This window comes from Hemiscyllium ocellatum, unplaced genomic scaffold (genome assembly GCF_020745735.1).
Source record: "Hemiscyllium ocellatum isolate sHemOce1 unplaced genomic scaffold, sHemOce1.pat.X.cur. scaffold_2668_pat_ctg1, whole genome shotgun sequence".
Classification (NCBI taxonomy): domain Eukaryota; kingdom Metazoa; phylum Chordata; class Chondrichthyes; order Orectolobiformes; family Hemiscylliidae; genus Hemiscyllium; species Hemiscyllium ocellatum.
In genome coordinates, this window is record NW_026868157.1 from 17,835 (window position 1) to 31,936 (window position 14,102).

The window sequence follows — 14,102 nt, forward strand, 5'->3', positions numbered from 1 at the left end:
TCCCCGCCCAAACAGCATCGCGGGGCTACCGACAGCACTTGGACTGCAGCGGTTCGAGAGAGCAGCTCACCACCAGGCTGATCTCGGCATGGGCGAGAAATGTTGGCCTTGACGGAAAGATCCTATTCATTGCCTCCCCTTGTGTTGGTGTAGCTTGCCCATAAATGCCAATCATCGTTTCCCTCACGTACAGGATTCGCTCCTCGGCATTCCGCATCAATCCGAAAAGTTGCGAAAAGCGAATTACGTCCGTGCACCCTTTCTTTATCGTCCACTCTCAATATCCTCTCTACTTGTATCCGACTCTCTGGAGAATGGGGAGGGAGCTGATCTCCCCGTGTAAACATGTCACGCTGCAAGCGCGCCTCATCACCACCAGCAGCTCGATTCGACATCTCCGTTCACATTGCTGCAGATCGCTGACAACATTATAATCCGACCCAGTTGACAAACTGACAACTGTTTCGCTACTTGCACCGCAAATGATGACAAATCGTTCCAAATCGTACGGGTGGCACAGTGGATCAGTGGTTAGTACGGCTGCCTGGTGGCACCAGGGAGCTGAAGCCAGTTCCAGCCTTGGGCGATCGTCTGCGTGAATAATCTTTACGTACAGACGTAGCTACTAAAGCAGGTCGCTTCCGTACAGTAGTTTGCGAAGAAACAAACAGAGATGGGGGTTTCACTCTATTCAGGAAACAGACCAAAGACATTTCTTTCTTGTTCAAGAAAATATTAGGATAAATTTGTTGCCTCGGGGGTGGGGGGGGAGGCGGGGGGGTTGGGAAGGGGCTGTGGGGGCTGATCTGATAGCCATTTGACATTGGCTGAGTCATGGGATCCCACAACCTGATTTGACTGTGTTAAAAATCCCACAACACCAGGTTTCAGCCCAACGGGGTTCTTTGAAATTACAGCAGTCACCCCACCCCCCGCCACCGCCGTACCATCGGTGGGATACGTTCCAAGAACGACCGCAGAAGCCCAAAACGGCAGACAAGGGCAAATCCATTCATTTAAATTGGCAAGTTACCTTCCTGGCAGGCCCCTGGTTCCAGAATGTTCCCTGTAGCACGTTGGGGTTACCCCTGTCCTGGCTTTCTGCGTGCTGCACCTTCATCAGGTAACTGCAGAGCAGGTTCATAAGACAGAAAACCCGTAACAAAAGACGATAGTTTCCTGCAACTGAAAAGACAATAGATGCAACAATCACTGACTGCCATCAACACGGCAAACTAGCAAAGGCAAGAGATTCACATTGCATTCACCTGCTTTTGAACTTGGGTAAGCGTTGGGTGCACCATTCCTGGAAACACTGCAATACCAGGCTGATACATGGAGAGGACAGAGCAAGCCCTTAAGCCATCTCCCTGCTCCAAAAATCCATTTAATACAAACACTCCCACCTTCGGGAGATATCAGCGATTAAACTGATAAGAACAGAAACTACACATATTCCAAGCCAAAAGGCCGAGAAGCGATAGCACATTAATACTCCAACGGTGGAGGTCATATTTGCCGACTATCCTTTCCATCAGTTTGATGATATTCAAAGTTCCTTTATTCCCTTACCGTCTACCTTCCTTCCAAGATATCCAACCAGACCGGAAGATCACTCTGCAGCAGTCGCTGTGCTTTCCCCGTGCTTTTCTCTCCATCTGTTACGTAGCCGCGTAGGTCGCGCTGACGACCAATCAGATGGCACGGGCCGGAGCCACCGCACGTCAGGTCGACTGCAGAGAGGTTTCTCCCGGTGATCGGGGACAGCGGCGGCGGCAGGGTCATTCATTCCCCCGGCAGGGTCATTCATTCCCCCGGCATCTACAAGATTCACCAGAATTCCTCAGGCAGCACCTTGCAAACCCATGGCCAACGCAGCCTCGAAGGATGACGGCAGCAGATCCACGGGAACACCACCATTCGCAAGTTCTCCCCCCTCCCCCCCCCCGAGACACTCGCTGTCCTGAATTGCAAATATGTCTTTGTTCCTCCGGTGTTACCGGGTCAAAATCGGGAATCCCCGCCCAAACAGCATCGCGGGGCTACCGACAGCACTTGGACTGCAGCGGTTCGAGAGAGCAGCTCACCACCAGGCTGATCTCGGCATGGGCGAGAAATGTTGGCCTTGACGGAAAGATCCTATTCATTGCCTCCCCTTGTGTTGGTGTAGCTTGCCCATAAATGCCAATCATCGTTTCCCTCACGTACAGGATTCGCTCCTCGGCATTCCGCATCAATCCGAAAAGTTGCGAAAAGCGAATTACGTCCGTGCACCCTTTCTTTATCGTCCACTCTCAATATCCTCTCTACTTGTATCCGACTCTCTGGAGAATGGGGAGGGAGCTGATCTCCCCGTGTAAACATGTCACGCTGCAAGCGCGCCTCATCACCACCAGCAGCTCGATTCGACATCTCCGTTCACATTGCTGCAGATCGCTGACAACATTATAATCCGACCCAGTTGACAAACTGACAACTGTTTCGCTACTTGCACCGCAAATGATGACAAATCGTTCCAAATCGTACGGGTGGCACAGTGGATCAGTGGTTAGTACGGCTGCCTGGTGGCACCAGGGAGCTGAAGCCAGTTCCAGCCTTGGGCGATCGTCTGCGTGAATAATCTTTACGTACAGACGTAGCTACTAAAGCAGGTCGCTTCCGTACAGTAGTTTGCGAAGAAACAAACAGAGATGGGGGTTTCACTCTATTCAGGAAACAGACCAAAGACATTTCTTTCTTGTTCAAGAAAATATTAGGATAAATTTGTTGCCTCGGGGGTGGGGGGGGAGGCGGGGGGGTTGGGAAGGGGCTGTGGGGGCTGATCTGATAGCCATTTGACATTGGCTGAGTCATGGGATCCCACAACCTGATTTGACTGTGTTAAAAATCCCACAACACCAGGTTTCAGCCCAACGGGGTTCTTTGAAATTACAGCAGTCACCCCACCCCCCGCCACCGCCGTACCATCGGTGGGATACGTTCCAAGAACGACCGCAGAAGCCCAAAACGGCAGACAAGGGCAAATCCATTCATTTAAATTGGCAAGTTACCTTCCTGGCAGGCCCCTGGTTCCAGAATGTTCCCTGTAGCACGTTGGGGTTACCCCTGTCCTGGCTTTCTGCGTGCTGCACCTTCATCAGGTAACTGCAGAGCAGGTTCATAAGACAGAAAACCCGTAACAAAAGACGATAGTTTCCTGCAACTGAAAAGACAATAGATGCAACAATCACTGACTGCCATCAACACGGCAAACTAGCAAAGGCAAGAGATTCACATTGCATTCACCTGCTTTTGAACTTGGGTAAGCGTTGGGTGCACCATTCCTGGAAACACTGCAATACCAGGCTGATACATGGAGAGGACAGAGCAAGCCCTTAAGCCATCTCCCTGCTCCAAAAATCCATTTAATACAAACACTCCCACCTTCGGGAGATATCAGCGATTAAACTGATAAGAACAGAAACTACACATATTCCAAGCCAAAAGGCCGAGAAGCGATAGCACATTAATACTCCAACGGTGGAGGTCATATTTGCCGACTATCCTTTCCATCAGTTTGATGATATTCAAAGTTCCTTTATTCCCTTACCGTCTACCTTCCTTCCAAGATATCCAACCAGACCGGAAGATCACTCTGCAGCAGTCGCTGTGCTTTCCCCGTGCTTTTCTCTCCATCTGTTACGTAGCCGCGTAGGTCGCGCTGACGACCAATCAGATGGCACGGGCCGGAGCCACCGCACGTCAGGTCGACTGCAGAGAGGTTTCTCCCGGTGATCGGGGACAGCGGCGGCGGCAGGGTCATTCATTCCCCCGGCAGGGTCATTCATTCCCCCGGCATCTACAAGATTCACCAGAATTCCTCAGGCAGCACCTTGCAAACCCATGGCCAACGCAGCCTCGAAGGATGACGGCAGCAGATCCACGGGAACACCACCATTCGCAAGTTCTCCCCCCCCCCCCCCCCCGAGACACTCGCTGTCCTGAATTGCAAATATGTCTTTGTTCCTCCGGTGTTACCGGGTCAAAATCGGGAATCCCCGCCCAAACAGCATCGCGGGGCTACCGACAGCACTTGGACTGCAGCGGTTCGAGAGAGCAGCTCACCACCAGGCTGATCTCGGCATGGGCGAGAAATGTTGGCCTTGACGGAAAGATCCTATTCATTGCCTCCCCTTGTGTTGGTGTAGCTTGCCCATAAATGCCAATCATCGTTTCCCTCACGTACAGGATTCGCTCCTCGGCATTCCGCATCAATCCGAAAAGTTGCGAAAAGCGAATTACGTCCGTGCACCCTTTCTTTATCGTCCACTCTCAATATCCTCTCTACTTGTATCCGACTCTCTGGAGAATGGGGAGGGAGCTGATCTCCCCGTGTAAACATGTCACGCTGCAAGCGCGCCTCATCACCACCAGCAGCTCGATTCGACATCTCCGTTCACATTGCTGCAGATCGCTGACAACATTATAATCCGACCCAGTTGACAAACTGACAACTGTTTCGCTACTTGCACCGCAAATGATGACAAATCGTTCCAAATCGTACGGGTGGCACAGTGGATCAGTGGTTAGTACGGCTGCCTGGTGGCACCAGGGAGCTGAAGCCAGTTCCAGCCTTGGGCGATCGTCTGCGTGAATAATCTTTACGTACAGACGTAGCTACTAAAGCAGGTCGCTTCCGTACAGTAGTTTGCGAAGAAACAAACAGAGATGGGGGTTTCACTCTATTCAGGAAACAGACCAAAGACATTTCTTTCTTGTTCAAGAAAATATTAGGATAAATTTGTTGCCTCGGGGGTGGGGGGGGAGGCGGGGGGGTTGGGAAGGGGCTGTGGGGGCTGATCTGATAGCCATTTGACATTGGCTGAGTCATGGGATCCCACAACCTGATTTGACTGTGTTAAAAATCCCACAACACCAGGTTTCAGCCCAACGGGGTTCTTTGAAATTACAGCAGTCACCCCACCCCCCGCCACCGCCGTACCATCGGTGGGATACGTTCCAAGAACGACCGCAGAAGCCCAAAACGGCAGACAAGGGCAAATCCATTCATTTAAATTGGCAAGTTACCTTCCTGGCAGGCCCCTGGTTCCAGAATGTTCCCTGTAGCACGTTGGGGTTACCCCTGTCCTGGCTTTCTGCGTGCTGCACCTTCATCAGGTAACTGCAGAGCAGGTTCATAAGACAGAAAACCCGTAACAAAAGACGATAGTTTCCTGCAACTGAAAAGACAATAGATGCAACAATCACTGACTGCCATCAACACGGCAAACTAGCAAAGGCAAGAGATTCACATTGCATTCACCTGCTTTTGAACTTGGGTAAGCGTTGGGTGCACCATTCCTGGAAACACTGCAATACCAGGCTGATACATGGAGAGGACAGAGCAAGCCCTTAAGCCATCTCCCTGCTCCAAAAATCCATTTAATACAAACACTCCCACCTTCGGGAGATATCAGCGATTAAACTGATAAGAACAGAAACTACACATATTCCAAGCCAAAAGGCCGAGAAGCGATAGCACATTAATACTCCAACGGTGGAGGTCATATTTGCCGACTATCCTTTCCATCAGTTTGATGATATTCAAAGTTCCTTTATTCCCTTACCGTCTACCTTCCTTCCAAGATATCCAACCAGACCGGAAGATCACTCTGCAGCAGTCGCTGTGCTTTCCCCGTGCTTTTCTCTCCATCTGTTACGTAGCCGCGTAGGTCGCGCTGACGACCAATCAGATGGCACGGGCCGGAGCCACCGCACGTCAGGTCGACTGCAGAGAGGTTTCTCCCGGTGATCGGGGACAGCGGCGGCGGCAGGGTCATTCATTCCCCCGGCAGGGTCATTCATTCCCCCGGCATCTACAAGATTCACCAGAATTCCTCAGGCAGCACCTTGCAAACCCATGGCCAACGCAGCCTCGAAGGATGACGGCAGCAGATCCACGGGAACACCACCATTCGCAAGTTCTCCCCCCTCCCCCCCCCGAGACACTCGCTGTCCTGAATTGCAAATATGTCTTTGTTCCTCCGGTGTTACCGGGTCAAAATCGGGAATCCCCGCCCAAACAGCATCGCGGGGCTACCGACAGCACTTGGACTGCAGCGGTTCGAGAGAGCAGCTCACCACCAGGCTGATCTCGGCATGGGCGAGAAATGTTGGCCTTGACGGAAAGATCCTATTCATTGCCTCCCCTTGTGTTGGTGTAGCTTGCCCATAAATGCCAATCATCGTTTCCCTCACGTACAGGATTCGCTCCTCGGCATTCCGCATCAATCCGAAAAGTTGCGAAAAGCGAATTACGTCCGTGCACCCTTTCTTTATCGTCCACTCTCAATATCCTCTCTACTTGTATCCGACTCTCTGGAGAATGGGGAGGGAGCTGATCTCCCCGTGTAAACATGTCACGCTGCAAGCGCGCCTCATCACCACCAGCAGCTCGATTCGACATCTCCGTTCACATTGCTGCAGATCGCTGACAACATTATAATCCGACCCAGTTGACAAACTGACAACTGTTTCGCTACTTGCACCGCAAATGATGACAAATCGTTCCAAATCGTACGGGTGGCACAGTGGATCAGTGGTTAGTACGGCTGCCTGGTGGCACCAGGGAGCTGAAGCCAGTTCCAGCCTTGGGCGATCGTCTGCGTGAATAATCTTTACGTACAGACGTAGCTACTAAAGCAGGTCGCTTCCGTACAGTAGTTTGCGAAGAAACAAACAGAGATGGGGGTTTCACTCTATTCAGGAAACAGACCAAAGACATTTCTTTCTTGTTCAAGAAAATATTAGGATAAATTTGTTGCCTCGGGGGTGGGGGGGGAGGCGGGGGGGTTGGGAAGGGGCTGTGGGGGCTGATCTGATAGCCATTTGACATTGGCTGAGTCATGGGATCCCACAACCTGATTTGACTGTGTTAAAAATCCCACAACACCAGGTTTCAGCCCAACGGGGTTCTTTGAAATTACAGCAGTCACCCCACCCCCCGCCACCGCCGTACCATCGGTGGGATACGTTCCAAGAACGACCGCAGAAGCCCAAAACGGCAGACAAGGGCAAATCCATTCATTTAAATTGGCAAGTTACCTTCCTGGCAGGCCCCTGGTTCCAGAATGTTCCCTGTAGCACGTTGGGGTTACCCCTGTCCTGGCTTTCTGCGTGCTGCACCTTCATCAGGTAACTGCAGAGCAGGTTCATAAGACAGAAAACCCGTAACAAAAGACGATAGTTTCCTGCAACTGAAAAGACAATAGATGCAACAATCACTGACTGCCATCAACACGGCAAACTAGCAAAGGCAAGAGATTCACATTGCATTCACCTGCTTTTGAACTTGGGTAAGCGTTGGGTGCACCATTCCTGGAAACACTGCAATACCAGGCTGATACATGGAGAGGACAGAGCAAGCCCTTAAGCCATCTCCCTGCTCCAAAAATCCATTTAATACAAACACTCCCACCTTCGGGAGATATCAGCGATTAAACTGATAAGAACAGAAACTACACATATTCCAAGCCAAAAGGCCGAGAAGCGATAGCACATTAATACTCCAACGGTGGAGGTCATATTTGCCGACTATCCTTTCCATCAGTTTGATGATATTCAAAGTTCCTTTATTCCCTTACCGTCTACCTTCCTTCCAAGATATCCAACCAGACCGGAAGATCACTCTGCAGCAGTCGCTGTGCTTTCCCCGTGCTTTTCTCTCCATCTGTTACGTAGCCGCGTAGGTCGCGCTGACGACCAATCAGATGGCACGGGCCGGAGCCACCGCACGTCAGGTCGACTGCAGAGAGGTTTCTCCCGGTGATCGGGGACAGCGGCGGCGGCAGGGTCATTCATTCCCCCGGCAGGGTCATTCATTCCCCGGCATCTACAAGATTCACCAGAATTCCTCAGGCAGCACCTTGCAAACCCATGGCCAACGCAGCCTCGAAGGATGACGGCAGCAGATCCACGGGAACACCACCATTCGCAAGTTCTCCCCCTCCCCCCCCCCGAGACACTCGCTGTCCTGAATTGCAAATATGTCTTTGTTCCTCCGGTGTTACCGGGTCAAAATCGGGAATCCCCGCCCAAACAGCATCGCGGGGCTACCGACAGCACTTGGACTGCAGCGGTTCGAGAGAGCAGCTCACCACCAGGCTGATCTCGGCATGGGCGAGAAATGTTGGCCTTGACGGAAAGATCCTATTCATTGCCTCCCCTTGTGTTGGTGTAGCTTGCCCATAAATGCCAATCATCGTTTCCCTCACGTACAGGATTCGCTCCTCGGCATTCCGCATCAATCCGAAAAGTTGCGAAAAGCGAATTACGTCCGTGCACCCTTTCTTTATCGTCCACTCTCAATATCCTCTCTACTTGTATCCGACTCTCTGGAGAATGGGGAGGGAGCTGATCTCCCCGTGTAAACATGTCACGCTGCAAGCGCGCCTCATCACCACCAGCAGCTCGATTCGACATCTCCGTTCACATTGCTGCAGATCGCTGACAACATTATAATCCGACCCAGTTGACAAACTGACAACTGTTTCGCTACTTGCACCGCAAATGATGACAAATCGTTCCAAATCGTACGGGTGGCACAGTGGATCAGTGGTTAGTACGGCTGCCTGGTGGCACCAGGGAGCTGAAGCCAGTTCCAGCCTTGGGCGATCGTCTGCGTGAATAATCTTTACGTACAGACGTAGCTACTAAAGCAGGTCGCTTCCGTACAGTAGTTTGCGAAGAAACAAACAGAGATGGGGGTTTCACTCTATTCAGGAAACAGACCAAAGACATTTCTTTCTTGTTCAAGAAAATATTAGGATAAATTTGTTGCCTCGGGGGTGGGGGGGGAGGCGGGGGGGTTGGGAAGGGGCTGTGGGGGCTGATCTGATAGCCATTTGACATTGGCTGAGTCATGGGATCCCACAACCTGATTTGACTGTGTTAAAAATCCCACAACACCAGGTTTCAGCCCAACGGGGTTCTTTGAAATTACAGCAGTCACCCCACCCCCCGCCACCGCCGTACCATCGGTGGGATACGTTCCAAGAACGACCGCAGAAGCCCAAAACGGCAGACAAGGGCAAATCCATTCATTTAAATTGGCAAGTTACCTTCCTGGCAGGCCCCTGGTTCCAGAATGTTCCCTGTAGCACGTTGGGGTTACCCCTGTCCTGGCTTTCTGCGTGCTGCACCTTCATCAGGTAACTGCAGAGCAGGTTCATAAGACAGAAAACCCGTAACAAAAGACGATAGTTTCCTGCAACTGAAAAGACAATAGATGCAACAATCACTGACTGCCATCAACACGGCAAACTAGCAAAGGCAAGAGATTCACATTGCATTCACCTGCTTTTGAACTTGGGTAAGCGTTGGGTGCACCATTCCTGGAAACACTGCAATACCAGGCTGATACATGGAGAGGACAGAGCAAGCCCTTAAGCCATCTCCCTGCTCCAAAAATCCATTTAATACAAACACTCCCACCTTCGGGAGATATCAGCGATTAAACTGATAAGAACAGAAACTACACATATTCCAAGCCAAAAGGCCGAGAAGCGATAGCACATTAATACTCCAACGGTGGAGGTCATATTTGCCGACTATCCTTTCCATCAGTTTGATGATATTCAAAGTTCCTTTATTCCCTTACCGTCTACCTTCCTTCCAAGATATCCAACCAGACCGGAAGATCACTCTGCAGCAGTCGCTGTGCTTTCCCCGTGCTTTTCTCTCCATCTGTTACGTAGCCGCGTAGGTCGCGCTGACGACCAATCAGATGGCACGGGCCGGAGCCACCGCACGTCAGGTCGACTGCAGAGAGGTTTCTCCCGGTGATCGGGGACAGCGGCGGCGGCAGGGTCATTCATTCCCCCGGCAGGGTCATTCATTCCCCCGGCATCTACAAGATTCACCAGAATTCCTCAGGCAGCACCTTGCAAACCCATGGCCAACGCAGCCTCGAAGGATGACGGCAGCAGATCCACGGGAACACCACCATTCGCAAGTTCTCCCCCTCCCCCCCCCCGAGACACTCGCTGTCCTGAATTGCAAATATGTCTTTGTTCCTCCGGTGTTACCGGGTCAAAATCGGGAATCCCCGCCCAAACAGCATCGCGGGGCTACCGACAGCACTTGGACTGCAGCGGTTCGAGAGAGCAGCTCACCACCAGGCTGATCTCGGCATGGGCGAGAAATGTTGGCCTTGACGGAAAGATCCTATTCATTGCCTCCCCTTGTGTTGGTGTAGCTTGCCCATAAATGCCAATCATCGTTTCCCTCACGTACAGGATTCGCTCCTCGGCATTCCGCATCAATCCGAAAAGTTGCGAAAAGCGAATTACGTCCGTGCACCCTTTCTTTATCGTCCACTCTCAATATCCTCTCTACTTGTATCCGACTCTCTGGAGAATGGGGAGGGAGCTGATCTCCCCGTGTAAACATGTCACGCTGCAAGCGCGCCTCATCACCACCAGCAGCTCGATTCGACATCTCCGTTCACATTGCTGCAGATCGCTGACAACATTATAATCCGACCCAGTTGACAAACTGACAACTGTTTCGCTACTTGCACCGCAAATGATGACAAATCGTTCCAAATCGTACGGGTGGCACAGTGGATCAGTGGTTAGTACGGCTGCCTGGTGGCACCAGGGAGCTGAAGCCAGTTCCAGCCTTGGGCGATCGTCTGCGTGAATAATCTTTACGTACAGACGTAGCTACTAAAGCAGGTCGCTTCCGTACAGTAGTTTGCGAAGAAACAAACAGAGATGGGGGTTTCACTCTATTCAGGAAACAGACCAAAGACATTTCTTTCTTGTTCAAGAAAATATTAGGATAAATTTGTTGCCTCGGGGGTGGGGGGGGAGGCGGGGGGGTTGGGAAGGGGCTGTGGGGGCTGATCTGATAGCCATTTGACATTGGCTGAGTCATGGGATCCCACAACCTGATTTGACTGTGTTAAAAATCCCACAACACCAGGTTTCAGCCCAACGGGGTTCTTTGAAATTACAGCAGTCACCCCACCCCCCGCCACCGCCGTACCATCGGTGGGATACGTTCCAAGAACGACCGCAGAAGCCCAAAACGGCAGACAAGGGCAAATCCATTCATTTAAATTGGCAAGTTACCTTCCTGGCAGGCCCCTGGTTCCAGAATGTTCCCTGTAGCACGTTGGGGTTACCCCTGTCCTGGCTTTCTGCGTGCTGCACCTTCATCAGGTAACTGCAGAGCAGGTTCATAAGACAGAAAACCCGTAACAAAAGACGATAGTTTCCTGCAACTGAAAAGACAATAGATGCAACAATCACTGACTGCCATCAACACGGCAAACTAGCAAAGGCAAGAGATTCACATTGCATTCACCTGCTTTTGAACTTGGGTAAGCGTTGGGTGCACCATTCCTGGAAACACTGCAATACCAGGCTGATACATGGAGAGGACAGAGCAAGCCCTTAAGCCATCTCCCTGCTCCAAAAATCCATTTAATACAAACACTCCCACCTTCGGGAGATATCAGCGATTAAACTGATAAGAACAGAAACTACACATATTCCAAGCCAAAAGGCCGAGAAGCGATAGCACATTAATACTCCAACGGTGGAGGTCATATTTGCCGACTATCCTTTCCATCAGTTTGATGATATTCAAAGTTCCTTTATTCCCTTACCGTCTACCTTCCTTCCAAGATATCCAACCAGACCGGAAGATCACTCTGCAGCAGTCGCTGTGCTTTCCCCGTGCTTTTCTCTCCATCTGTTACGTAGCCGCGTAGGTCGCGCTGACGACCAATCAGATGGCACGGGCCGGAGCCACCGCACGTCAGGTCGACTGCAGAGAGGTTTCTCCCGGTGATCGGGGACAGCGGCGGCGGCAGGGTCATTCATTCCCCGGCAGGGTCATTCATTCCCCCGGCATCTACAAGATTCACCAGAATTCCTCAGGCAGCACCTTGCAAACCCATGGCCAACGCAGCCTCGAAGGATGACGGCAGCAGATCCACGGGAACACCACCATTCGCAAGTTCTCCCCCCCCCCCCCGAGACACTCGCTGTCCTGAATTGCAAATATGTCTTTGTTCCTCCGGTGTTACCGGGTCAAAATCGGGAATCCCCGCCCAAACAGCATCGCGGGGCTACCGACAGCACTTGGACTGCAGCGGTTCGAGAGAGCAGCTCACCACCAGGCTGATCTCGGCATGGGCGAGAAATGTTGGCCTTGACGGAAAGATCCTATTCATTGCCTCCCCTTGTGTTGGTGTAGCTTGCCCATAAATGCCAATCATCGTTTCCCTCACGTACAGGATTCGCTCCTCGGCATTCCGCATCAATCCGAAAAGTTGCGAAAAGCGAATTACGTCCGTGCACCCTTTCTTTATCGTCCACTCTCAATATCCTCTCTACTTGTATCCGACTCTCTGGAGAATGGGGAGGGAGCTGATCTCCCCGTGTAAACATGTCACGCTGCAAGCGCGCCTCATCACCACCAGCAGCTCGATTCGACATCTCCGTTCACATTGCTGCAGATCGCTGACAACATTATAATCCGACCCAGTTGACAAACTGACAACTGTTTCGCTACTTGCACCGCAAATGATGACAAATCGTTCCAAATCGTACGGGTGGCACAGTGGATCAGTGGTTAGTACGGCTGCCTGGTGGCACCAGGGAGCTGAAGCCAGTTCCAGCCTTGGGCGATCGTCTGCGTGAATAATCTTTACGTACAGACGTAGCTACTAAAGCAGGTCGCTTCCGTACAGTAGTTTGCGAAGAAACAAACAGAGATGGGGGTTTCACTCTATTCAGGAAACAGACCAAAGACATTTCTTTCTTGTTCAAGAAAATATTAGGATAAATTTGTTGCCTCGGGGGTGGGGGGGGAGGCGGGGGGGTTGGGAAGGGGCTGTGGGGGCTGATCTGATAGCCATTTGACATTGGCTGAGTCATGGGATCCCACAACCTGATTTGACTGTGTTAAAAATCCCACAACACCAGGTTTCAGCCCAACGGGGTTCTTTGAAATTACAGCAGTCACCCCACCCCCCGCCACCGCCGTACCATCGGTGGGATACGTTCCAAGAACGACCGCAGAAGCCCAAAACGGCAGACAAGGGCAAATCCATTCATTTAAATTGGCAAGTTACCTTCCTGGCAGGCCCCTGGTTCCAGAATGTTCCCTGTAGCACGTTGGGGTTACCCCTGTCCTGGCTTTCTGCGTGCTGCACCTTCATCAGGTAACTGCAGAGCAGGTTCATAAGACAGAAAACCCGTAACAAAAGACGATAGTTTCCTGCAACTGAAAAGACAATAGATGCAACAATCACTGACTGCCATCAACACGGCAAACTAGCAAAGGCAAGAGATTCACATTGCATTCACCTGCTTTTGAACTTGGGTAAGCGTTGGGTGCACCATTCCTGGAAACACTGCAATACCAGGCTGATACATGGAGAGGACAGAGCAAGCCCTTAAGCCATCTCCCTGCTCCAAAAATCCATTTAATACAAACACTCCCACCTTCGGGAGATATCAGCGATTAAACTGATAAGAACAGAAACTACACATATTCCAAGCCAAAAGGCCGAGAAGCGATAGCACATTAATACTCCAACGGTGGAGGTCATATTTGCCGACTATCCTTTCCATCAGTTTGATGATATTCAAAGTTCCTTTATTCCCTTACCGTCTACCTTCCTTCCAAGATATCCAACCAGACCGGAAGATCACTCTGCAGCAGTCGCTGTGCTTTCCCCGTGCTTTTCTCTCCATCTGTTACGTAGCCGCGTAGGTCGCGCTGACGACCAATCAGATGGCACGGGCCGGAGCCACCGCACGTCAGGTCGACTGCAGAGAGGTTTCTCCCGGTGATCGGGGACAGCGGCGGCGGCAGGGTCATTCATTCCCCCGGCAGGGTCATTCATTCCCCCGGCATCTACAAGATTCACCAGAATTCCTCAGGCAGCACCTTGCAAACCCATGGCCAACGCAGCCTCGAAGGATGACGGCAGCAGATCCACGGGAACACCACCATTCGCAAGTTCTCCCCCCCCCCGAGACACTCGCTGTCCTGAATTGCAAATATGTCTTTGTTCCTCCGGTGTTACCGGGTCAAAATCGGGA

At 51.5% G+C, this 14,102-nt stretch overlaps 7 non-coding genes across 7 annotated transcripts; all 7 read right to left on the reverse strand.

The window, feature by feature from the left end:
* Window positions 1–1,290: 1,290 nt before the first annotated feature.
* LOC132812306 (U2 spliceosomal RNA) lies at window positions 1,291–1,482 on the reverse strand. Its single transcript, XR_009643592.1, has one exon. It is a non-coding gene; the product is annotated as a U2 spliceosomal RNA (small nuclear RNA).
* A 1,825-nt stretch (window positions 1,483–3,307) lies between these two features.
* LOC132812282 (U2 spliceosomal RNA) lies at window positions 3,308–3,499 on the reverse strand. The gene has a single exon (XR_009643572.1). It is a non-coding gene; the product is annotated as a U2 spliceosomal RNA (small nuclear RNA).
* A 1,825-nt stretch (window positions 3,500–5,324) lies between these two features.
* LOC132812283 (U2 spliceosomal RNA) lies at window positions 5,325–5,516 on the reverse strand. Its single transcript, XR_009643573.1, has one exon. It is a non-coding gene; the product is annotated as a U2 spliceosomal RNA (small nuclear RNA).
* A 1,824-nt stretch (window positions 5,517–7,340) lies between these two features.
* Window positions 7,341–7,532, reverse strand: LOC132812284 (U2 spliceosomal RNA). The gene has a single exon (XR_009643574.1). It is a non-coding gene; the product is annotated as a U2 spliceosomal RNA (small nuclear RNA).
* A 1,823-nt stretch (window positions 7,533–9,355) lies between these two features.
* Window positions 9,356–9,547, reverse strand: LOC132812285 (U2 spliceosomal RNA). The gene has a single exon (XR_009643575.1). It is a non-coding gene; the product is annotated as a U2 spliceosomal RNA (small nuclear RNA).
* Window positions 9,548–11,371: 1,824 nt separating this feature from the next.
* On the reverse strand, window positions 11,372–11,563 carry LOC132812286 (U2 spliceosomal RNA). The gene has a single exon (XR_009643576.1). It is a non-coding gene; the product is annotated as a U2 spliceosomal RNA (small nuclear RNA).
* A 1,820-nt stretch (window positions 11,564–13,383) lies between these two features.
* LOC132812287 (U2 spliceosomal RNA) lies at window positions 13,384–13,575 on the reverse strand. The gene has a single exon (XR_009643577.1). It is a non-coding gene; the product is annotated as a U2 spliceosomal RNA (small nuclear RNA).
* Between the last annotated feature and the right edge of the window lie 527 nt (window positions 13,576–14,102).